At 41.6% G+C, this 26,052-nt stretch overlaps 1 protein-coding gene and 1 pseudogene across 1 annotated transcript in view; both read right to left on the reverse strand.

Moving 5' to 3' along the window:
• LOC113931035 (P antigen family member 4-like) overlaps positions 1–26,052 on the reverse strand; it is a 164,427-nt gene that overhangs the window by 127,818 nt on the left and 10,557 nt on the right. The window lies entirely within an intron of this gene.
• On the reverse strand, positions 24,317–24,721 carry LOC113931034 (annotated as a pseudogene).

The following is a 26,052-nucleotide window of genomic DNA, read 5'->3' on the forward strand; positions in this document are numbered from 1 at the left end:
TAATTCAAAATAAAAATTAAAAAGCCAAACTCATAGGAACAGAAAGTAGAATGGTGGTTACTGAGGCTGGGGGGTGGGGGAGGTGGGTAGAAGTCTGTCAAAGGGAACAAAGCTGCAGTTATGTAGGATAAATAAGTTCTGGAGATCTAATATACAGCATAGTGATTATAATCAACAATACTGTATTATATACTTCAAATTGCCAAGAGACCGGATCTTAAATGGTGTCACCACAAAAAAATGATAATTATGTGACATGATAGAGGTGCTGGCTAATGTTACAGTGGTAATCACATTGCTATATATAAATGTATCAAATCAACACATTGTACAATTTAAACATATACAATGTTATATGTCAATTATATCTCATTTGGAAAAATGACTCGGTGAATATTGATTTTTTTTAAAGATTTTATTTATTCATTTGAGAGAGAGAATGAGAGAGAGAGAGAGCACATGAGAGGGGGGAGGGTCAGAGGGTGAATATTCTTAAATATTCCTTCAAATCCCATAGAACCTAACGTTTCTGTGGGAATTCTCTTATAGAAGAAAATATAAGGACCATTTTATAATAAAAAATGTTTTTTAATAAAAAAGGGAATAAAGATGCTTGGCTGTGATGGGGATCAGGACACACTACCCCAAAATATGGTGTCTTGGCATACTGAATATTTTAAGCTGAAGGAGCATGAAAAAAACAGCAGAAGCACCTTCCCTCATCCTTCTGCCCTAAAGTGGGTCATAAGTCCCTCATGTGAGGGATACCCTGCCTACCTCCAGAGGAAAGGAGCATCCTTATGTCTGAAGACACAGGGATGCTGAGAAGAATCTGAAAGAACAGGCCTTGCTAAGTTTCCCTCAGTTTACTAAACTTACCTCATACTCCTTGTCTATCATGTTCCTCTACAACTGTCTACTCCTTATCAAACCCAGCATAAAAATGCTCGGGTCTGTTAGGTCAGGCCTTATTAAAGCTCCCACAACACATAAAACATGTATCAAACAGATCTGTATGCTTTCCTCCTGTTAATCTGTCTTTGTCAGTTTAATTTTCAGACCTACCCAGGCACCCTAAGAGGGGCAAGGAAAACTTTTTCATCCCTTATAGCTGCATCCAAAAACCTTTTGAGCAAAATTAGTGTGGGCATATTCTAGCAGAACTGGAATTTTAGCTCCCATTTCCTGACTAAGCCATTTGTTGTGATAAGCCCTTCCTAGCTCTCGTCTTTCATGTCTCTCCCACACTCCCTGCCCCTCACCATGCTCACCTGTATCCCCATTCCTCCTCACCTTACTATCTCCCTTGGGGCCCTCCTATATAATTTGATCCTTCTATTCTAGCAAGTGGTTCGTGAAGATCTGGTCCTTCTTTTGACTCACCAGAGCAAAGTTGCAACCATTAACATGATGAAGAAAAAGAAAGTGTGCAGAGGAAAAACTGTTCTGAGGGAAAACTTTACAAGGAGTACAGAGTTATTTTAAAAATAAAAGCCACACAGAAATAAAATAAGCCAAATTTCTCATGTTCTTTCTCTCCCCACCCCACCTATACAGCTCCAAGCTGTCCGAAGGTTTTCAAAAACCCCACATGAACAACTTCAGAGACTACCTGGCTCAGTGAAAAGTTCTGTAGCCGCAGGAACTAGAAGTACCTAGAATCAGCGGATAGGAATCCTAAAGCCATTAGGATCAAATATGCATAAACAGGATCTACATGCATTAAAGATTTAGAGAATCTGAAATTAAACCTTCTCTTTCACCCTGAAAAAGCCACTGCGGTCTCCTACTGATCATATTTCAAGTCCAACCAATGGGTTAACGTTTTGTGACTTCCTTACTCTTCCTAAATTCCTCCTCTTTTAACTTTCCTGCTCTTAACCCTCCATTCACCTTGCCAGAAGCTCCTTATGGAGAAATATTTGCGTTTCAATGGAAAACTCTTTATCGCCCATAGCCTGCCATTCTGGGTTATCAGATCCTAGCCCTATTCATTGTCTTTGAGCTACTCTGCAATTCTTTGTAAGCTGTAGGTAGCTGATAGATATGTAAATTTTGTCCTGTTTGGTAGTAATTCTAATTAACTTCCTTCCCTCTGTGGCAAAACCATTTTTGCAGACCTGTGCAACTTGTCTCAACATGCCTTTACTTCATGTAAATCTGTACAGTTTTGACTTTTCCTTGAACCAATTATAACATCCACCTGGTTCTCTCATATCATATAAGTGACAAACACTCTCCTTGACCAAACTTTGGTCAAGCTTCCCTGAGCCCTGTTCTTAGTGAGGCCTTGATGTTGGCTCTACATCCTTGGGCGGGGGGGGGGGGGGGGGGGGGGGGGTGCTGCATAGCCCGCTTAGAGCAAGAATCCTAAATCATTTTAGCAAGAATCTCCCCACCCTTGATGTCCCATCCTGTCCTGCTTTCAGCAAGAATCCTATTACCTCAATTTGGCAAGAATCTCCCTATCCTTTTGATGTCTCCTCTCAGTAACTTTCCATCCACTGATCCCCTCATTCTGCTCCTAGGCTCTAAGTCCCCAGCTGCCTTTGTTGCATTTGGAATTGAGCTCAGTTCTATACAGAGCTCTCTTTTTTTTCCCCCTAATGCAATAGTTCCTGAATAAAGTTTGTTTTACTACTTTAGCTACTGGAAGGCTCTGGTCCTTCTTTAATAGGGGTAAAATTAATTCCTTAACATGTGTTGACTTTTAGATCTGTATGAGAGTCATGATTTTACCTTTCTCTGAAAATTATATTTTAACAGCCTTCTCCTGCTCTCACCAAAGCATATGAAAGAGAGATTTTGCCACGCCAAAATATGTCTTCTTGGCATAAGGATTATTTTAAGTTGAAGGCAATCAAAACCCAGCAGATTCAGGAAAAGCTCTTTACCTCCTCCTCAACTGCCTAAATTTACAATTGGATGGTGGGCCTGTACCAGGAAGAGAGCTATTACCAGAGATACCTTTTACCTAAGAAACGTATCTACATAACAAGGTTGTTCTCCAACCATCTTTTTCTCCTTTGTATCCCAGACCCCTACTCTTTCCTCAGCTCATAATGTTATATAAGCCTCAATTACCTGGCTGCCCTTTGGGTCTCATATTTTTATGGGGTTCCTATACTTACGAAACTTGTTTTTTTTTCCCCGTTAATCTCTTATGTCAATTTAATTATTAATCCAGGCAAAGAACCTAGAAAGGAATAAGGGGAATTTTTTCCTTTCCTACACATATCTGTCACTTTCTCTAAAGAAAATTGATTCCACACAGATCTTTTACAGGAAATCTTTATGAGGTGTTCCTTCAGCGTTGAACCACTTGATATGGGATGAATGTGTAATGTGTTGCTTTGTTCTTAGGAGGATTTACTATCCCAAATTAGATTGAGCTCCCAAGAATCCAGAGAGTCCTGTGTTTCTTTGATATTCCCAGACAAGTACCTTGCACAAGACTGGTGGAAATGTTTGTGGTGATGTCGTCCTGAGGTGTCAGTCTGACAGCCACTTCCACAAAAGTGGGAGGCAGGAAACATCCAAGCAAAGCAACAGATCTCAAAAATATCCATTAACAAAGCCCATGCTCTAAAGCTGAACCGTTTCATTGCCCTCGGGCCTCGTTCAGATTTGGAATTCCTCCCCACACACACCACTTACTAACAAGCTTGTTTGTCTAGTTCCTTCCTATGGCACATTAGAAGCAATGACCTGAAAGTGGGCTCTTAAGAAACAGGCATGACGGGCGCCTGGGTGGCTCAGTTGGTTAAGCGACTGCCTTCGGCTCAGGTCATGATCCTGGAGTCCCGGGATCGAATCCCACATCGGGCTCCCTGCTCGGCAGGGAGTCTGCTTCTCCCTCTGACCCTCTTCCCTCTCGTGCTATCTCCCATTCTCTCTCTCTCAAGTAAATAAATAAAATCTTTAAAAAAAAAATAGATATTCAAAAAAAAAAAAAAAAGAAACAGGCATGATGACAGAAGAGTGAGGAACAGCTGCCGTGTAACTGAGGGAAGAGATTTTGAAAAGGAGTAAATCGAATAAAATAAACCACTACACTGCTGGTCAGTTTTTAAAAATAGATGTCTATAGAAAACAGTTTGGACCCGTGTATAACATTCTCTGCTAAATGTAGGACAAGGTATAATATAGTGTTGGTAGATAAAGTTCATATATGTGAAGTATTTATATATATGGCATCTCCTCCATTTATAAGAATGCTAGATAAAGACTATACTTTCAGAGATCATTTCTTACAGCTTGTTATAAGAATGCTAGATAGATTTGGTATCACTGAAAAACAAAGAATACAACCAAATGACTGTTTGGTATATATTATCATGATATCAATGCCTGCCAATTTACTTGTATTCATTCTGATGAAGGAACACTGGTCTTCAACAAAACAAAACAAAACAAAACAACAACAACAACAAAAGCAGCTGCTGAAGACCTATCTTGCAGTTAGGTACTATTGCTAGACCTCAGCCACTGATGAATGGTCTAAAGGTCAATGTCCCAGAGCCCCTACTTTGGGGTTCATATGACAGTAGCCCTTTTCTTCCTCTGAGCAGGCCTTATAGCAAGCTCAAAATCAGGCATTTCTAACTGGGCTAAGCTCCTCCCATGAAAGCAAACTTGCTAAAAAAATCAGGGGCTCATCATAAGACTGTTGAAAGCAGAAAGAGTTAGGGATCTCCAGAAAAAGAAAGATTAGATATAGTTTTGTGACATAAGACAAGTCATTTGGGGCCCCTAACTGTTTTCCCATGATCTATGCCCTATCTGTCCAAGCACACTTCTTGCAGAACTTCCTAGGAGGTGTCAGAATTACAAAGAAATGCAAAAGCTCAGTAGTTAAGGATTTTAAGGGAACAAAGAGAATGCAAAAACTCACAAGTCTCTAGCCTAACTATATCAGAGACAATAAATCAGTGCTGTTCCAAAAGTAAGCAAGACCTTGCATTCCTTACCTGAGAGAAGGAGCCCAAGACACCATCCAGTTTATACTGGCTCTTGGAGCATGTAAATGTGGGCATAAGATTGTGCAGGCATACTTAGAAAACATGCCTACACCTGCATCCTATGTTAATGAAGCTTGTGCTACTCCTAGGGCAGAGACTTTAACATTATAATGAAGCAGAGGTAACTGTCAGACAGGGGGAAGGGGCTTGTCCAATGTAATTTTATGAATCCTGAAAGGCTCATTCAAATTTGATAATCTTCCCCCTCAGAAGAGAAGAAATACCAGCCATCTCAAAAACTGTCATATGTAGAATTGTTCTGGGATCATTGAGCGCAACGTGAAGAAAGAAAGTCTTGAGATGTTTTATGGTGCAACTTAGTAAGTTTATTTAAGTAGCATGGGGACAGGACCCGTGAGCATAAAGAGCGACACTTTTGCTGTATGAAGCTGGAGGTTATATGCTTTGTGCTCAAAGGGGAGGAGACGTGCAGGGAGTATTAGATCATAAATGTTTTCTTCAAATTTCTACTGGTAAAACTACTTTTGCAAGATTTCTCTGGTGCTTATCATTCACTTCGATATTAACTATTGGTGAGATTTACAGGCAGTCATGAGACCCTTTAAGAATGTAGCAACCAGCATGTATATGATCCTTATCGAAACTATGCAGCCTATAGGTCAACCTTTCAGGCTAAAAATGCACATTTTTCTGCTTTTATCCCTCATCACAATGATGGGCATTTGTGTTGCCAAGATGGCTGCTTAATGTTCCCAGAGACCATCTCCAGACGTTTAATGTATTCTCTGTGAAATTATTCACAATGGTAAAGATAAATTGGTTCAAACTTTAAAAAAATATTGGTGAGGAAATTTTACTCCAGAAATGCGGCCAAATCTTGCCCTGTCATTATCATAACCTAGGAAAAGCTATAAAGAAAAGCAGAGCTCAGAACCCTTGCCTCAAAAACCATTTGAACGGGGCACCTGGGTGGCTGAATCAGTTAAGTGGCTGACTCTTGGTCTCACCTCAGGTCCTGATCTCAGGGTTGTGAGCAAAAGCCCCTCATTGGGTTCCATGCTGAATGTGGAGCCTACTTAAAACAAAACAAAACAAAACAAACATTTGAACATTTTCAAATGGGTTTTATTCAATTGCTCTTTAGGGGAGGAAAATATTTTCCCTCTACCCTTCAAGATTCTTGGCGGAGGCCTCCCGGTAATACAAGACAGACTAACAAGAGAAAAACAAGCATTAGTTTAATAATATGTATACCTCACGTACACATGGGAGATACCCCAAAAAAACAATAAAACTCCCCCAAATGGCCCAAGCCACCAGCTTAAATACCATCTTCAGCTAATGACAAAAGGAAGATGTTGGAGGGGGAGGAGCAGTTATGGAAGGTTACCAGGAAAAGTACAGTAAGGATGTTATGCAGATTTAAGTCAGGCATATTCTCTATTGATGAGAGTTTCTCGAATATAAATCATCCTTCTCTTCCTGGTACAAAGAGGGAGACACCCTTACAAATGGAGATTTCCCTTACAAATGTAAATTTCCCTTACAAAAAAGTTAATTCAACTCTGTTTTCAGAGATTCTCCTGTGTCTTCTTTTTCTTGGGGAAAAAAAAAATCGGCTCAAAATAATTTGCATGCCAAAGAGGCATATTTTAGGGTGCCATATTCTGCTACCCTTCAGCCCAAATCACAAAATTTTGAACAACACTGAAGGAGAATAGAATATGCCACCCCAAAATCTGCCACTCTGGCATAAAAATTATTTTGAGCTGAAGGCAACTGAGAACCAACAGATGTAGAAAGAAGTTCTCTTCGAGCTTCCATTATCTGACTCAAAGCAGCAACTTCTGGTAAACGAGGCTTCCATAAATTCCCGCTTCAGATTTACTCCCAGCAGAGAGACCAAGAGTAAACCTACCATAAATCCCCTCTCCTGGGAAGTTTCATGGCCATGAAGAAAAGGGAAAGACCACTTGCCTCTGCATAAACAAACATCGCAAACTTTCTTAGCTCCCATTTGTTCTCCTAAAACCCATTCGTCTTTCCTAAGAAACCTATTTGTTCTTCTCATAAGAGCCTTTTCCCCCCACCCTTTTCCCTACTAGGTCAGGTATATAAGCCTCCCAATTCTAACCACCCTTCTGAGTTAGTTATCACTGAGCACTTCTGCATGTATGTACACTGTGTATGTAACAAACAAAACAAAACAAAACAAAAGAACTGGTTGGGGCACCTGGGTGGCTCCGTTGGTTAAGCAGCTGACTCTTGATTTCAGCTCAGGTCATGATCTCAATGTTGTGAGATAGAGCCCTGTTTGGGGCTCCATGCTCAGCATGGAGCCTGCTTAAGATTCTTTCTCTCTGGGGCACCAGGGTGGTTCAGTCAGTTAAGTTTCCGCCTTTGGCCCAGGTCATGACCCCAGGGTCCTGGGGTTCTTCGGGCTCCCGGCTCAGCAAGCAGTCTGCTTCTCCCTCTCCCTCTGTCCCACCCCTCCCCCTGTCTAAAAAATAAAAATAAAAAACCTGTGTTTTGTCTTGCTCATCTGTCTTTTGTCAGTTTAATTCACAAGCCCCACCGAATGAACATAAAAGGGTAGAGGAAAAGTTTTTCCATCCCTACAACACTTTAGTAATGGTTTGTTAGTTTTATGCTTGGACTGAAGTCTTCCCCTACTAAAAGGCTAATATTAGATTGCCAAAACAAACAAAAACTAATAATAGATAGATTTTGTTTTTACCACTTGGATAGTATATTCATTACTCTCCAGTGATAGGGACTCTCACTTTACAGGTGAAATACTTAAGAAACTGTGTAAGGTACATCCATTAAAATAAAAACTTCCTTGATCATATTGACCTATAAAATTTTGGCAGAACTGAATGGACCAGTGATCTTTTAAAATCAAAATCATCCCAATTTCCACAAAAGTTTAATCCTTAGAGGCCCTCACATGAAATGATTCCAGGAGGACCCACGAGACTATAATGATTCCTCCTCTATCAGGCTCCACCTTATTAACATTTCAAGCTTATCAAATATTGTCAAAATCAGGGGCTCCTGGGTGGCTCAGTCGTTAAGCATCTGCCTTAGGCTCAGGTCATGATCCCAGCATCCTGGGATCGAGCCCTGCATCGGGCTCTCTGCTCCACGGGAAGCCTGCTTCTCCCTCTCTTCCACTCCCCCTGCTTGTGTTCCTGCTCTCACCCTCTCTCTCTCTGTCAAATAAATAAATAAAATCTTTAAAAAAAAAACAAATATTGTCAAAAACAACATCATATGCTCAACAGGTGCAAGCTGCAATCTCAAAGAGAATACCCCCAGATACACCCTTACATGATTTGTCTTTGGGAGACTGGGGTTGTTGGGAAGAGACACCAGTGAAATGACACCTTAGAGCTACACCGGAAAGGACCATTTCAGGTCCTTTTAACTACAAGTACTGCATTTAAACTCCAGGGCATGCACTCATGAGGACATGAAAGGCAGTGTCAGTGATACCATAAACAATACGTTTGTGCCTCTTCGGTGTGCATCCCTGGGATGTTCTTTTGGTGTAATCAGATGGATTTCCTATGCGTGCCACATTAAAATATGCCTATACTTTGAGTATACTCATTCAGCCTTTCCAGGCATTCAAAACTGAACTTCCCTGTGCTCTTGTTTTATTACTGTTTTGACATATTCCCTTACCAGGAGGTATCCAAGACATTATTTCACTGATTAGTGCAAGGATTTATGCTCTGGCTAGGAGTTCCTGAACTAGATCATGTTATCCATAATTTATATCAGATTCTGGCTCAAACAGCAAAAGAAATAGCTCAAGCATTAGAAGTATAATAGAGGAGCACAAATTTATCACATAGACGTTTTATTTGCTCACCAGCCAAAGTGGAGTCCAGGCAATGGGTAACACATCTTATTGCACCCAATAAATACCTTAGGAGAAGTGGTACAATCAATTAACTTAAAAGCTGCTTGCTTAACTAATATTGACCAAACTAATCCTTGTGAATTGCTCTGCAGGTTGGGCTTAGGCAAACTAAGAAATTGGACACGCAGTGGATATCAACATTTCTTAGTGTGACTGTCCTTAGGCTTTTCGCTCCCCTTTACCATCTAATGTCCAGGTTCTTAAATGTTGCTGCATAACCATGATCCCAAAGCAACAGTTAACTCATGATCAGCATCAGAAGGAACCAGCGGCCCTCATACTCAACATGGCTGAGTGTTGAGTGACTGAGAGGGGTAGTTGAAAAATTCTGGGAAAGTTGCTGGTATAGGGTTAGCAGACCTGAGATGGAGAAGACAGTGACAGATGTAGCACAGACATAGCCTGTCACACCTTGCTCGGAATTAAATTCCCAAGGTCCTCTGGGAATCCATAAACATCTACATTGATTTCCCCCCTGAGGACCCAGTCTGCTGACCAAGGGCAGAACACCCCCAACTGACCTTTTGCTGGTTGCCAGCTTACCCCACAAGAGGAAAACAATGTTCACCATTTCCAAGTATGGCTGTTGTTTTCCTTCTTTCCTCTCTCATCTTTCTTATAGATAAATCCATAGTTAGATAAAATCAACCTGTTATTAGAGTTTTGTGTTCAAGCAAATCAGTGCAATAATAATTTACAATATGTCTTTGGGTCATTCTTTCATTGCCAGGTGGACTGGGGAGATCCCCAGGCCCTGAGGCCTCCACCCAGCCCATCCCTGGACATCACCAAAGGCTTTCTTCTTGCTAGAAAGAATTCAAGGAAAGATCAGACACAGTGGTTGAGCACTGCAAGTGGGAAAGCTTATTAAAGAAAGAGTACACTCTCAAGATGTGAGAGCAGGTGAGCTTCAGGGGGAAGCTGAGCTCCCTGAGGTTTTGGGTCTCTTATCTTTTATTTACAGTTGTTAACAAGGGGTGGAATATTTATTACTTGGGGATGGGATTTCTTGGGAGCAGGTTTCATGCCTTTTCTCCCTTACTTGGTCAGGGTGTCTGGCTTTCTTTGTCATGGGCCTGTCTGGTTTGATCCAGCTTCCTGTGGTGTTGTTTTGGGGATGCTGCCAGGGCAGGTCTCTAACTTTCCCAGAGCAGGCATGACTCCCCGTTTTCTGGCCCTCAGGCATCCTGTTAAAACCTAACTAACTGGGGTGCCTAGGTAGCTGAGTCATTTGAGTGTCTGACTCTTGGTTTCGGGTCAGGTCATGATCTCAGGGTCGTGAGATCGAGCCCTGCATCTGGCTCTATGCTCAGTGTGGAGTCTGTTTGAGAGTCTCTCCATCTCCCTCTCCCCGCTCTCTCTCTCTAATAAATAAATAAATAAAATTAGAGAGAGAGAGAGAACACAAGTGGAGGGGGGAAGAGCAGAGGGAGAAGGACAAGCAGACTCCCCACTCAGCAGGGGAGCCTAATTCAGACGCTTAACCAATTGAGCCACTCAGGTGCTCCACCAGGGGTTTTTATAACAAAACACCACTGTCTTTTCCGATCTCAAACCATCCCTCTCCTACACCATGCCCTGGCCACCCGGTTCCCTTCCCTTCATAGAGGCAACCAATGTTCTTGGTGTCTTGTATCTCCTTCTAGAGGTATTCTAGATGTGTATAAACACAAACACACCTTTACATAAAGTTTGCATAATACTCTGAATCTTGCTTATGTCACTTCACAATATACCTTGGAGATTGTTTTTCAGTGTCAGTGTAATAAATAAATAAAATCTTTTATTTTTTTAAATTTTTTTAGGATTTTATTTATTTATTTGACAGACAGAGACAACAAGAGAAGGAACACAAGCAGGGGTAAGTGTGAGAAGGAGAAGCAGGCTTCCCGCTGAGCAGGAAGCCTGATGCCGGGCTCGATCCCAGGACCCTGGGATCATGACCTGAGCCAAAGGCAGACACTTAACGACTGAGCCACTCAGGCACCCCAAATAAAATCTTTTTAAAAAAACCTAACTGCTTACTCTAACACTTTGACACATGCTAACCTAACCTCTATGGGCCTCAGTTTCCTTATCTTGAAAAATGGAAATGTACAATACACACCTAGAGAAAATAAGAGAGATCACAAAAGTGCCAGTGCCCAGCACTGCATCCTGCACATTTGCAGAAAAGCTGCCTTCCCAGGTAAAGCTGATGATGAAGGTGCTCTAATCAGGCACTCTAGAAGTGTTACAGGAACACGTGGGTGGCTCAGTCGGTTAAGCATCTGCCTTCGGCTCAGGTCACGATCCCAGGGTCCTGGGATCGAGCCCCGCATCGGGCTCCCTGCTCAGCTGGGAGCCCGCTTCTCCCTCTGCCTGCTGCTCTCCCTGCTTGTGCTCTCTCTCTCTTGCTCGCTCACTCGCTTGCTCACTCTCTGGCAAATAAGTAAAATCTTTTTTAAAAAAAGTGTTACAGGTAGAAAGGAGCTTACATGAAATGCTTGGTGGAATCCTCATCAGTCAATTAACCATCGTGTGCGTTAAGCTCCCTGCTCTGGGAAAGATACAAAAGGATAGACAAGATCCCTTCCTTTAAGGAAACAGTACGAGTTGTGCAGATAAAATACACATACGAACCAATACTTCAAGAATATGGCCATGGTGGAGGATGCCTGGGTGGCTCAGTCAGTGAAGTGTCTGCCTTTGGCTCAGGTCATGATCCTGGGGTCCTGGAACTGAGTCCCGCATCGGGCCCCCTGCTTCTCCCTCTCCCTCTGCCGCTCTCCCTGCTTGTGCTCTCTCACTCTCTCTCTGTCAAATAAATAAATAAAATCTTTTAAAATAATAAAAAAAAGAATATGGTCATGGTGGAGCTTAACAAAATGAACAAACTGTGGGAAGGCAAAGGAGGGTGAGGGTGCTTAATGCAAGAAGGTATGAAAGTGTGGAGGAACAGAATCAGACTGACCTGGTAATCAGAACCCTCCATCTTAGCTCCTTCTGGTGCCCAGTAGAGTTCCTCAACATGATGTGTTACAGGTCAGTACCCTAGATTGAAACCTTGAGTGATAGAAACTCTTTGTGCCTCACTTTCCTCACCTGTAAAATAAGAATTACAATACCTACTTCAGAGAGTTGTGTGCTTTAATTGTAATATTTGGTGAAAAGCACTTAGCAAATATAAAGCAGGAAATTTATAGTAGTTGCTATCATTGTGATTTCAGTTCTCTATCATTGACATTGCCTTTTTTTAAAGATTTACTTATTTTTATTTTAGAGAGAGAGGAGAGAGGGGTGGGGGAGGGAGAAAAAAGAGAGAGAGAGAGAGAGAATCTCAAGCCCCACCAAGCACAGAGCCCGACGTGGGGCTCAATCTCATGATCCTGAGATCAGACCTGAGCCGAAACCAAGAGTCAGACACTTAACCAACCGAGCAACCCAGGCGTCCCTGACATTTCCTTTCTATTCTTCATTCTCTAGCATCCCCTCTTGCAACCAAGTTGCAAAACACCCACTTCGCACCCCCTTTCAAAAACATTCCCTGCTCTTCCTGGCTTCTACTTCTGTTTACTCTGAATGTACCCTATCTCCCTCCCCACCCCACCCCCACCCCCAAACACTCGCAGAACTCATCCTTCACTGCTTTGCTTAACTTTCAAGGTCCAGATTAAATCAGGACAGTATTTCCAGCATGTTTTTGGAGCGCTTTATATAGCACTCTTCATGGACAGCACTGTGTCCTAATGGCTTTTGTAAGCAAAAACCTCTAATTGGCTTATGAGGCAAGCATACTACTTTATTAGCCTTTGAGTTCCCTGGGGCCAGCCAAAACAAGGCACAAAGTCGTCTAGCTAGATCCCCAAAGTCAGAAAGTCTTGATTTGGTTTCTCTAGGATAAAGGCCAAGCAGCTCCCCCTGCTGTTAGAGTCCACTTGGCTTCTGCATTGCGCGGGTAGGTCCATAAGAGGAACTGATCTAGGAATGAGAACCAGTCATCTGACAATCTGTGTCCATCGTGGGTCCTTCAGCATTTTGAACAATAGACGTTTGTGGTGACTGAAACTCCCGACAAGAGAAATTCGTAATTCCTGGATTATATGTGCTCTGCTAGGCACGTGCACACATGCACTTGTGTGTCAATTTCAGTGCCACGAATCTTGTACTGGGTGGCTTCCTGCATGTTTTTCAAAGTTTTCAAAAACCTGCACTGACCAGAGCATATTCAGCTTTATCCTGGGCCGATGTAAGAGACCTTTCATTGTGTGGGAATGTATGGAGTTATTTTCTAATAAAAGCCAAGTGTTCTCTGTCGACGAATTCCTGAATCTCACAGTGAAATATTGCCTGTGTCAGGTTTGATTTATTGTTTCTTTAAACATCGCACCCTTCGCATGTTTATTCGTTTCATTAAAGATATTCTGCTTATCTTTTTCAGGCTCACCTCCTTAAAGGTGAAGAAGGGCTCAGTCGGGGGCAGGGGGCCCCTCCGGCACCCCCTGTAGCATCCCTTTCCTCTTTGCTGAGCCCTGTCAGCTGCTGCCCTTCCACTGGCTGCATCAAAAAACAAGCCAACTATCCCCTTCCAGCTTTTGCTATGGAGATTATGAACATGTATATTAAATCTAATAACTTCGGTTACCAGGCAGCAGTGGTGGTGAACGGCTTATCTTGCTGACAAATGTGCTTCATGAAGATCCACCCTTACCTTGGGCACTGGGAAAGATAAACAGGATAATCCAAAAGACTCCTAGGCAGTCACAGGAACCTGGAGCCATCTGGTCGGGACAAAAATAAATCCGTGGTGAAAGCTGCGTGAACCTCTAGGGACTTGGGCAACTGAATTGACATGACTCACCATCGAAGAGCACAGGGAGACTGGCAGCTGGGACCGGGGAAACGACTAATTAATGCACATGGAGCAAAGGACTTTTAGAATAAAATGCCTTGCATTGTCTGGGGCTAAAACCCAGACAGTAACTTAAAAGTCTCCCAGCTTGATAGAGGCAAATCAAAACACGAACTAATTGGAGGAAAAACTCTTTTCTGGTACAGAAACACAACACAACACAACATAACAGAAATTGGAAATGTCATTTAATTGGCATTTAACAAACCAGAGGGCTCAGCCGAGCAGAATTATTCAGCTGCCTTGTGTCAAGATACTCCTGTCTGAGAATTCTGTGTGGAGTTTCATTTTTACATATGCTTAGGGTTCTAGATTTAGCAAATCACAATGATGCAATATTTGGGACATAGTCATACTAAAAATTGTTTGTTGTTTATCTGAAATTCGAATTTCACAGGGCATCCTATATTTTATCTGGCAATCCCACTGTGAAAATCAGCGAAAACCACCCAAATGAGAACAACAACAAAAAAAAAAGTGATTTATTCAGAGCTTGCTGTAGCAACGGAGTCTGCCATCATCGGTTATGTCTGGCAGAGATTCAAAGGAAGGCAGGGAAGTGGGAAAGTTTATAGTGAAAAAAAGGAAAGACTTCAGGTATGCCCTGTGGAAATAAATGAAGACAAACCAAATGAGAAAAGCAAAGGCCATTTATTCTGAGCTTCTGAGAGCCAGGGTATCAGACACTGTCACTTGCCTTTTGGCACAGACTCAAAGGCAGACAGAGAGGGTAAGGCTTTTTTGTTAAAAAAAAAAAAAAAGAGAGAGAGAGAGAGAAGGAAGGCTACAGGTGTGCCCTGACTGGAGGCCACTGGCATGGGAAAGCTGTAGGCAGATTAACTAGAAGCAGGACATCCTAAGTGATTGGTTAGGGTGCATACTTCGCTTTCTCCCATTGGTCCTAATTTGGAAGCAGGACAATGAAGGAAGCTTGTCAGTTATTAATCAAGTCCTGGCCATTTGGGGCTGGTTGTTACAGAAGTTATTGTTTCGTTTCCTGGATTGTCACTAGAGATAGAAATCTAACTTCCTGCAAGTATGATTTGCAGCAGCCTGGCTTCCTGGGTTGTTTATTGTTGATATGGGTTTGGTTTCCTGGGCAGGTTGCTGCAGGTTGTAGGGCAAAGTTCTATTTTTTTTAAATATTTTATTTATTTACTCATGAGAGAGAGAGAGGCAGAGGGAGAAGCAGGCTCCTGGCAGAGCAGGGAGCCCGCTGCAGGACTCAATGCCAGGGCCCCGGAATCATGACCTGAGCCGAAGGCAGATGCCTAACCGACTGAGCCACCCAGGCGTCCCCAAAGTTCTATTTTTATATGTGGTCTGGTCACTGTCCATTTGCATATGCAGTCTCTCGGGTCTGATTGGAGGTTGTTGGCAGGAAAAGCTGGAAGTGGCCTGTGGGGCGCCTGGCTGGCACAGTCTGTTAAGCATCTGACTCTTGGTTCCAGCCTACATCGTGATCTCAGGGTCCTGAGATTGAGTCCCACATTGGGCTCCATTCTCAGAGCAGAGTCTGCTTAGGACTCTCTCTCTCTGCCCCTCCCCCCCAAAATAAATTAATCTTTTAAAAAGCTGGAGGTGGGCTACTAAGAAGCAGGGCATCCTATGTGACTGGTTTAGGAAGCCGATTTGGCTTTCTCTGGTGAGTGCTGAGTTGAAAGCTGGAGCCAACAATAGGGAAGCTGACGGTTGTTGAATTCCTGATGGTTTGGCGCCAATCGCAGCAGAGGTTGTGGTCTGACCTGCCCAGCAGGCTGCCACAGAGATGGTAATTTGGCAAAGGACCTGCATAGACATTTCTCTAAAGAAGATACACAAATGACCAGCAAGCACATGAAGAGATGCCCACCATCCTCAGAAATCAGGGAAAATGCACATCAAAACCACAATGAGATACCACTTCACACCCGCTAGGATGGCAATAATTTAAAAGACAGATAATAAGAAGGTGTTGATGAAGAGGCAGAGAAATGGGAACCCTCCTAAATTGCTGGTGGGACTGACCAATGGCCCAGCTGCAGTAGAAAACAGTTCAGCAGTTCCTCAAAAAGTTAAACAAAGAACTGCCATATGACCCAGCATCCCGCTCTTTGGTATATACCCGAGAGAAATGAAAACATATGTCCACACAAAAGATCTGTACATACACGTTCACAGCAGCATTATTCACAGTCACCTGAAATGGAAATAACCTAACTGTGCATCAGCTGATGAATGGATACACAAAATGTGGCATATAGATACAATGGAATATCATTCAGCCATAATAAAGAACTAGTACATGGTACAACATGGCTGAACCCTGAAAACATTATGCAAAGCAGAGGAAGGCAGACACAAAAGGCTACATATTGTACAGTCCCATTTAAATGAAATGGTCAACATAAGCAAATCCATAGAGACAGAAAATATGTTAGCGGTTCCCAGGGCCTGGGAGAAGGGGATAATGGGGAATGACTGCTAATGGGTACAGGGTTTCTTTGGAAGATGATGAAAATGTTCTAGAATTAGTTAGTAGTGATGGTTGCACATCTTTGTGAATATACTAAAAAACGCTGAACTGTACAGTTTTAAAAAATGCTATGATTCTCTTTAGAGGCATATTTTGTAGTTACCTCTTGGGATGAGAGAGGCATGTCTTCTAAATTTTGCAGCTTTCCTGAATGATACTTTCTAAGGCTTTTAAAAATGCAATGTCTTTTTTTAAAGATTTTATTTATTTATTTGAGAGAGCACAAGCAGGGGGAGCAGCGGGCCAAGGGAGAGGGAGAAGCAGGCCCCCCAGCTGAGCAACATGGGGCTCCATCCCAGGACCCTGGGCTCATGATCTGAGCCGAAGGCAGATGCTTAACCAACTGAGCCACCAAGGCACCCCAAAAATGCAATGTCTTGCTCTACTCTTACCCATCCCTGATTCTCATTCCCCAGAGGCAACCACATTCAACCCTTTTAACTCTTTCCTTAAATTATTTACTTCTATTTATCAGTGCTATTATTATATAGATATTTCTTATTTATTTTCAATTTTATCTATTATAAGTTGACTTCCTACTAGAGAAGATAAAGATCTACCTCTCTTCTCCCAGCATTTTGCACACACAGTTTGCCTTCCTCCCATCTTCCCGGCAGATTTGTAACATGGTTTGGGGTTAAAGCAGTATTCAGTGTTAACATATTTCTGACCATGTAAATATAATAAAATGGCAAACTTAAGCCCTAACATATCAATAATTACCTTAAATTTAAATAGTTTAAATACACCAATTAGAGAGATTAGCAGAGTAGATAAAAAATTAATCAAATCATATACTGTCTATAAGAAACCCACTTCAGGGGTGCCTGGGTGGCTCAGTCATTAAGTGTCTGCCTTCGGCTCAGGTCATGATCCCAGGGTCCTGGGACTGAGCCCTGCATCAGCTCCCTGCTCAGTGGGAAGCCTGCTTCTCTCTCTCCCACTCCCCCTGCTTGTGTTCCCTCTCTCGCTGTCTCTCTCTCTCTCTCTCTCTGTCAAATAAATAAATAAAATCTTTAAAAAAAAAGAAAAAGAAACCCCACTTCAAATACAACCATACGTAGGTGAAAAGTAAAAGGATGGAAAAATGAATATAATGCAAACATTAATTTTTAAAAAAAAGCAGGAGTGACCATATTAATATTAAAGTAGACTTCAGAGCAAAGGAAATTACTAGAAACAAAGGACATTACATAATAATAAAAGGACCAGTTCATGAAGAAGATATATTGAAGCAGAAAAAGCATCTGCAAAATCCAACATGCATTCATGATTTTTTTAAAAAGCTCAGCAAACTAGGAATAGAGAGCAATTTCCTTGACTTGATAAAGAGTAGTTACAAAAAACTTGCAGTTAATATTATACTTAATGGGGAAAGACTGAATGCTTCTCCCTTAAGATGAGGAACAGAGCAAGGATATATCACTCTTTTTTTTTTTAAGATTTTATTTATTTGTCAGGAGACAGAGAGAGCACCTGCACAAGCAGGGGGAGTAGCAGGCAGGAGAAGCAGGCCCCCCCCCCCCACTGAGCAAGGAGCCCAACTCAGGACTCGATCCCAGGACCTTGGGATCATGACCTGAGCTGAAGGCAGACGCTTAACCGTCTGAGCCACCTAGGCATCCCTATCACTCTTATTCAATGTTCTACTAAAAGTTCTAACCAGTGGAATAAGACAAAAAGGTAAAAGAAAAAATAGAATAAACTTTTAAATGCAGATTTTTTTAAAAAAAGAAGAAATAAAACCAAACCTATTTGTAAATGTCTGTATAAGAAATCCCAAGGATTCTTGGGATTTCTACCAAAAAAAATGAAAAAACCCTCCTAAAACATCCTCCTAGAACTAATAGGTGAGTTTGGCAAGGTTTCAGAATACAAAGTCAACACTCAAAAAACCAATTGCATATACACACACACACACACACACACACACACACACACACACACACACACACACACATATATTAACAACAAACTTGTGGAAACCAAAATTTTAAAACACAGTACCACTTATGATTGTGCCAAACAAAATGAAATACTTAGATATACAGTTGACCCTTGAACAATGCAGGGGTTGGGGTGCTGACCCCTGTGCAGTTGAAAATCTGTGTATAACTTTTGACTCCCCAAAAATGTAACTACTAATAGCCTACTGTTGACCCGAAGTCTTACAATAACATAAACAGTCCATTAACACATATTTTGTATGTTATGTGTATCATATACTGTATTCTTACAACAAAGTAAGCTTGAGAAAAGAAAATGTTATTAAATCATAAGGAAGAGAAAATACATTTACAGTACTGTACTATAAAAAATCCAAATATAAGTAGACCCATGCAGTTCAAACCCATGTTGTTCAAGGCACAACTATAACATCTAAAAGCATGTACAGGATCTGTATGCTGAAAATTACAAAATGCTGATGAAAGAAATCAAAGACCTAAATAAATGGAGAAATATATCATGTTTATAGATTGAAAGACTCAAAATAATGGAGATGTCAATTCTCTCCAAATCTATAGGTTTAATCCATTTCCCATCAAGGTGTTTTGTAGACATAGACAAGCTTATTCTAAAATTTATATGGAGGGGTGCCCAAAGTCAGTTAAGTGTCTGCCTTCAGCTCGGGTCATGGTCCTGGGGGTCCCAGGATCAAGCCTTGTGGAGGGCTCCCTGCTCAGTGGGGAGTCTGCTTCTCCCTCTCCTTCTGTCCCTCCCCCCACTCAATGCTCCCATGCTCTCTCTCTCTCTCTCTCAAATAAATAAAATCTTAAAAGTAAAATAAAATAAAATAAAATATATATGGAAAGGCCAAACCCTAACATAGCAATATTAAATTTTAAATAAAACATACTTGATTTTTTTTAAAGATTTTATCCATTTGCCAGAGAGACAGAGAGCGAGAGAGCGTGACAGTACAAACAGGAGTAACAGCAGGCACAGGGAGAAGCAGGCTCCCTGCTGAGCAAGAAGCCCGATGCGGGACTTGATCCCCGGACCCTGGGATCACGACCCAAGCCGAAGGCAGACGCTTAACGACGGAATCACCCAGGCATCCAAAACACTTGATTTTTTATTTAAATTTAGTTTTAAGCTAATTTTTTAAATATTTAATTAAACATAAAACAATTTTAAAAAATAAATAAATAAAAATAAAACAATTTTTTTAAAAGAATAAGTTGGGAGGGATCACTCTACCTGATGGCTTACTACATAAGCTATAGTAATCAAAGTAATTATTGTATTAACAGAGATAACAGATATAATCAATGGAACAGAAGAAAAAAACCATAAATAGACCCACACAAATAACACCCAGCATGGTTTTGACAAAGATGCAAAAACAATCAATGGAGAATGGTAGCCTTTTCAACAAATGGTGCTGGAGCAACTGGATATCTATAAGCCAAAAAATGAACCTTAACCTAAACCTCCAACCTTGTACAATTAACTGAAAATGGATCATGGAGTTAATGTAACATGAAAAACTGTTTTAGAAACAAACTTTTAGAATCAAAAACAGGAAAAAAATCTTTGGGACCTAGGACTCAATAAAGAGTTCTTAAGACTTTCCACCAAAAGCACAATCCTTAAAAGGAAAAACTGATGATTTGGACTTTATAAAAATTAAAGACATTTGTTCCATTGAAAGGCTCTGTTAAAAAGATGAAAAGACACGTTGCAGACCAGGAGAAAATATTTGCCAGCCCCATATCCGACAAAGGCCTTATATCTAGTATATATAAAAAAACTCTCAGAGCACAACAATAGAAAAACAAACAATCCAACTAGAAATGGCAAAAGACATGAACATGCATTTCATCAAAAAGGAAATACAGATGGCAAATAAGTATCTGAAAACATGTTCAACATCACCGGCCATTAGAGAAATGTAAATTAAGACCACAATGTGGTATCACTAGGCACCTATAAGTATAGATGAAATAAAAAATAGTGAAAAATACCAAATGCTGGTGAGGACACAGAGAAACTGGATCTCCTTACATTGCTGGTGTGAATGTAGGATGGTGCAGCCAATCTGGAGAAGAGTTGGTGGTAGAAGTGAATACAAAGAGGTAACATGAGGGGGTTCTTTTGTGGTGACGGACCAGTTCTGGATCTTGATTGTGATAGTGGCATAAAACTAGACACACACACACACACACACACACAAATGCAGGGGTTTTTTTTAATGGTTAAGAACTGAATGAGGTCTATATTCTAATTAACAGTAATATACCAATGTCAGTTTCCTAGTTTTGATAGTATACTATAGCTATGTAAGATGTCACCATTGGGAGAAGCTGGGTGAGGCTGAGGTTGTACTATTTTTGCAATTTCCTGCAAGTCTATACTTATTTCAAAATAAAAAAAAAATTTAAAAATCTACCACCCCCCAAAAAAGTCTGCCCCTTCTGACTATTAGGCTGGGCCTCCTGTGACCTAAGCTGGCCAGTCAGCATCAACCTCCCTCTTAGGCACAGTATTTGGATAAAGGGAGGTCACGTTACACAAATCAGCCAATCAGAGTCCTCCTTGGGACCTTTCTTGCCTACCAAGGAAGATATAACATGGGGGAGCCCTGACAATGCAATTTGAGCCCCTAGATCCAGCTGTGTCTGAAAGCATAGAACACTGCATTTCCCAATTGTGCAAGCCAATAAATTCCTCTAAAAACATCGGTGTACGATAGGGAGAATCCAAAAGGCCAGCAGTCATAATAATTACTAACTACAGTTTTTGCCTTGTTTCTGTTTCCTTCTATCCAGCTCACTCTGAGTCTTTGAAAACATAGGGTAGAAATTGAGCCACACCCATTAAAGAGCTTAGATGGAAATGATGATGGTGCAGTTAGCATCAATGTAATGTTTTGAGCGTAGAAATTTTCTGTGAATGCCTGAAATTATACCGTAAAGAAATCTACCTACCCTGAGCAGATAATGGCCCATGCCAATGAAATTCATTTCTGGGGGCGCCTCTGCCTGCCGCTCCCCCTGCTTGTGCTCTCTCTCTCTCTGTCACTCTTAAAGATTTTATTTATTTATTTGACAGAGAGAGACGCAGCGAGAGAGGGAACACAAGCAGGGGAAGTGAGAGAGGGAGAAGCAGGCAACCCGCCGAGCAGGGAGCCCAATGCGGGGCTCGATCCCAGGACCCTGAGATCATGACCTGAGCCGAAGGCAGACGCTTAACAACGCAGCCACCCAGACACCTCTAAATAAATAAAATCTTTAAAAAACAGAAATTCATTTCTGCTTAAGTTGAATGCAATAAGCACAAAACACAAGGAAGCAGATGGAAGATCATAGTCAGAAGTTAAGTCAACTTTCCTATGTGTCAAGGAAGAGAATTTTAGAGAAATATAAACCAGATCTGAATCAAGTAAAAGGTGTCTACCTAGAGAAAAATATCCATATGGAAGATTATTATCTTGTGACAACAAGGCAGCCTCAGTTGCCTAGGTAACTCCCACAGGAAGATGCTAGCCATGTGGCTTTCTTTATAACCTGGCAGGACAGGCTATTATCTCCAGGGTCTGACATCAGGAGCTCCAGATAAATGGGCCTTTGTTTGCCATCTTCCAGGGCATGGCACCAGAAGTTCAATTAAGAACAAGCCACAGCCTAGAAGTAGACTCACCTCACCCTTCTCACAAGGGAGCTGGCTCACGTTCAGATGTGGTGGCCGGACGAATATAATGCCCAGGAGCTGTGGGAGCAAATGGCAGAGGGCAGTCCAGGTCGCTAGTTAGGTGAGTTGGGTGAGGTGGGAGAGGAAGCTCCAATTTGAAGTGCCAAGAATTCTAGCTAGCTCTCAGGGCACGGTGGCAGAGTACCAAGGAGCAGACTACATATGGATGTGACTCTTGGAAGTCTAAGCAGGTTGTCAGTCAGCTTGGGGGCATCTTACAACAGGGGGTAGGACGGAACGGGTACCGGACTGGCTATGGAAGCCAAAACTTGATTCCATGGTAGTCAGTTGGGGAAAGGTATTAGGACATACTGAAAAGAGTTAAGCACAGAGCTCTAATTTGAGATCATCTGGGGGAGGGGACATATCATTGTGGTAGATACCCAGGCTAAAGAAACAAGACAGAACCCCAGTTCTGTGAAATGGGCTATAAAGACCCAGAAATCAATTTAAAAGCAAGCAGAGCCCAACAGTGAGCCCCAGAATGTTAAAACAGAGCTCCCAAAATTTCCACTGAGAACAGATGGCATTTGTAGAGAATGAGCCAAGATTTAGCCTCTAGGTGGAAACTGAGGGGCCCCTTTAGGGAAAAAAAGGGAATAACAGGGACTGAGAACCCAGCTAGAAACCTCCCTTAGTTCTATGTATGCCACTATTAGAGCTGGATTTTGATTTTAGCAAAGGGCTATTCCATTACTTCTAAGAAAATTTTCTATTAGTAGATGTGTCCTAATTTAAATGGTTATCGGCTATTTATACCTTAGTATGAATTTGCTTACATTTTTCCTTCCTGAGAGCAGGTTTCGATGGAAATTGGAAGAAGTTATTCATATAGCAGAGTCTTACTGAGAGGCTATGAGCCAGGCGCTGTGCTATGCACGAGGGACGCAAAGATGAGGCAAAGCACACGCACTTCATCTCTGAAGAATTTTGCAACCTTCTATATTAAAGGTGGGAAGGAAGCCACGAAAGGGAAAAAATATGTGCAGGAGGGAAGTTGGGCTGATTATAAACAAATATTTTCTTATTTTCCAGTGTTTCCAAATATGACTCATTTCTTCACGGAAATCCCGCCAAAATGATCCTTGCCATTTTCCCACAGGCCTTATAGCCCAACATCCCTAATTCTTCAAATAGCATCAGGGCTTCTTAGTCCATGCTTAGAGTCAGGAGTAGAGATGCTGGGAAGATCATTTTGTTCCACATACTTGGGTTTATTGACAAGGAAAACCCGGTCCAAAGAGATAAAGCAACTAGAAGAAATCATGAAGGGAGTTCATGACGAAGTTCATAGATTCCCCAAACCCTCTCATCAGAACCTTCTCAACTGCATAACAGCATCTCCTAACAATAGGCCAGGAAAGCTATAACAGAGAAGCCCCAGATCACTTGTTTTCCAATGTCCACCACATACACTTCAAACCCCTTGGCCCGGCTTTCAAAGCCTTCCACTCTCTTTGGTCTACATAACTGCACTACTTGATCTTTCATTCCTCATCTACTTCAATTATTTGATGCTTACACCATCTGTGCTTTCCTATTTCCATGCCCTTGCTCATGGAATCCTCTCCACCAGATGCCCTACTACCACCATCTCCATATAAGGAATTCCTACCAGTTCTTCAGTGCATCCCATTCACAAAGTCATCCACAATCTCACCCACCAGCAAAGATCTCTAACTATGTTTGTACTTGTACCATTCCAATGGCTCTTACCACCTACTACCTCAGATGGGTATTTTGTAATTGTCTTATCTGTCCTAATGAAAGACAAGGACTTTAATGTGTATCTGGAGCTCCTCCAGCATTCCCAGCACAGTAAATTCTGGGCATCATAAATATCTGATAAATGAATGAATGAATGAATTGAATTGAATTGAATTGAATTAACTTGAATTCCTGTCATTGACCAAAAGGTGGAGACCAAATCACAGCAATTCTGTTCTCAAAGCTTAGCCTGGCTGGGACAGACTAGAAGGAGAAACCAGAAGGGGGCTGCAGAGGAGCCAAGTACGGGAACTGTGATTATCACAGAGTGAGGAGATAAAAGTAGACATCCAGATGGTAGAACTGGACCTGGATGGAAAAGAACAAACTGGAAACACAATGCAAGCCAAGACATGGGGCCTCTAAGAGATAAAGAATAAGGTTTTAATTTGGGAGACTAAACATGGAGGTGCCCTAGACACAAATAAGCAGACAGCAATTGCCAAACTATTTTGTGCTTTTCTCCGTCTTTTTTTTTTTTTTGGTAGTTTTATGGTTTTATTAACACCAATATGACATGCATATAAGCTGTCTGTCTATTCATTTTCTTCACTGCGCAGCCTGGCATTGGGACTGGTGATGCTGATGTCCAGCTGGGCTGCTCTTTCTACAGTGGCTTGGCGGTTCTTGGAGGAGACATTGTGAGCAATCTCAACACAGTAAGATTTGTTGCACATCAGCAGCACTTCAATCTCTTTTACATTGTGGACTAGGAACTTCTGGAAGCCACCAGGCAGCGTGTGCTCTGTTTTCTTGCTTCTGTAACTGATGTTGGGCATCAAGATCTGGCCCTTGATTCTTCTGCACACCCTACTGTCAGTGCCTCTGGGTTTCTGCCAATTCCGCTTAATTTTGACCTATCAGTCTGACTGGTGCCGAAAGAACTCCTTGGTCCTCTTTTTAATGATCTTGGGCTTCACGAGGGTTCTGAGGGCGGCCATGATACCAAGTAGGAGATGGCTGCCACCTCCGCGGGCAGCACAGAGGAAGAGATTGCTCTTCTCCTTCTTGATTAAAGTTGTAAGTTTAGTTAATAATCATTTTTTTAATTTGTTGAAAGGTCTTGGAAATCTCTGAGGCACAGAAATGCAGGCCGTGTCCCCAGGAACCCTGCCCTGCACCTCCTGTCTCCCCATACGCATGCTCTGTGGAGACACTTTTCAAAGAAGACATCCAGATGGCTAACAGACACATGAAAAAATACTCAACATCACTCAGCATCAGGGAAATACAAATCAAAACCACAGTGAGATACCACCTCACACCAGTCAGAATGGCTAAAATTAACAAGTCAGGATACGACAGATGTTGGCGAGGATGCGGAGAAAGGGGAGCCCTCTTATACTGTTGGTGGGAATGCAAGCTGGGGCAGCCAGTCTGGAAAACAGGATGGAGGGTCCTCAAAAAGTTAAAAATAGAGCTACCCTACGACCCAGTAATTGCACTACTAGTTATTTACCAAAAGGATACAAAAATAGTGATTTGAAGGGGCACATGCACCCCAATGTTTATAGCAGCAATGTCCACAATAGCCAAAATACAGAAGGAGCCCAGATGTCCATTGACTGATAAATGGATAAAGAAGATGTGGTGTGTGTGTGTGTGTGTGTGTGTGAGTATAAAATATTGCATTATATATGGCATATATATAATACATATTATATTCCATTAAATATATGGTGTGTATAGATAGATTAGATAGATGTGGTATATGGAATATATATACATATAAATACATACAGACACACGTGCGTGCACACACACACACACACACACACACACACACACACACTGGAATATTACTCAGCCACCAAAAAGAATGAAATCTTGCCATTTGCAATGACGTAGATAGAACTAGAGTGTATTATGCTAAGCGAAATAAGTTAGAGAAAGACAAATACCATATGATTTCATTCATATGTGGAATTTAAGAAACAAAAGTGATGAACATAGGGGAAGGGAAGGAAAAAATAAAATAAGATAAAAACAGAGAGGGTGGCAAACCATAAGAGACTTTTAACTATAGGGAACAAACCATGGGTTGCTGGAGGGGAGGTGGGTGGGGGGATGGGGTAAATGGGTGATGGGCACTTGTTGTAATGAGCACTGGATGTTATATGCAAGTGATGAATCACTAAATTCTACCCCTGAAACTAATAATACACAATATGTTAACTAATTTGAATATAAATAAAATCTAAAAATAGTAAAAAAAAAATATAATAATAGCCCAAAGGTAGATGCATGCCAAATGGCCAACACCTGATGAATG

Source organism: Zalophus californianus, chromosome X, assembly GCF_009762305.2.
Source record: "Zalophus californianus isolate mZalCal1 chromosome X, mZalCal1.pri.v2, whole genome shotgun sequence".
Taxonomy (NCBI): Eukaryota; Metazoa; Chordata; class Mammalia; order Carnivora; family Otariidae; genus Zalophus; species Zalophus californianus.